The sequence below is a fragment of the Tachysurus vachellii genome, chromosome 10, assembly GCF_030014155.1.
Source record: "Tachysurus vachellii isolate PV-2020 chromosome 10, HZAU_Pvac_v1, whole genome shotgun sequence".
Taxonomy (NCBI): Eukaryota; Metazoa; Chordata; class Actinopteri; order Siluriformes; family Bagridae; genus Tachysurus; species Tachysurus vachellii.
The window spans coordinates 6,027,409-6,027,985 of NC_083469.1; positions in this window are offsets into that span (position 1 = coordinate 6,027,409).

Consider the following 577-nt stretch of genomic DNA (forward strand, 5'->3'; position numbering starts at 1 on the left):
GCTTTATGTTTTACTGATATGACTCATGGCAGAATGCAGTGAAAACACGCCCCAAGCTGCAACACTTCTAGAATTACATAAGGCAAAAAAAAAATAAATAAGTATTTTCTTTGCTTGTTGCAGAAGTTATTCTTATTCTGTTTTTCCATTGCTGTATATTCACATTCTTCATATTGTTTAGCATCATATACTGTAGGATTGCATGGTATTAAATAATATAGTACTGTATAATGAGATGTATCATACAGCATTGTACAGTATGCAATAGTATTATTTAGTATTATATAGTATTATAGGCCTCCTGGTGACCCAGCAGCCGGATCCAGTGCTCTCATTACTGTGGCCCGGGTTCGATTCCCATATAATATGGTATAATACTGCATGGTATTATATAGTATGACGTATTGTATAATATTGTATTGTATCCTATCATATAGCATCTATTTTAAACTCCAGAGTAACAGGGTTTTTTCTTGATGCTATTTTCAGATTCTTTTTTTGTTTTGATGTGAAATTAGGTTTTGTTTTGTGTGTGTATTTTTTTTAGATTTTCTATTTTTATTTACTTTTTTGCTGT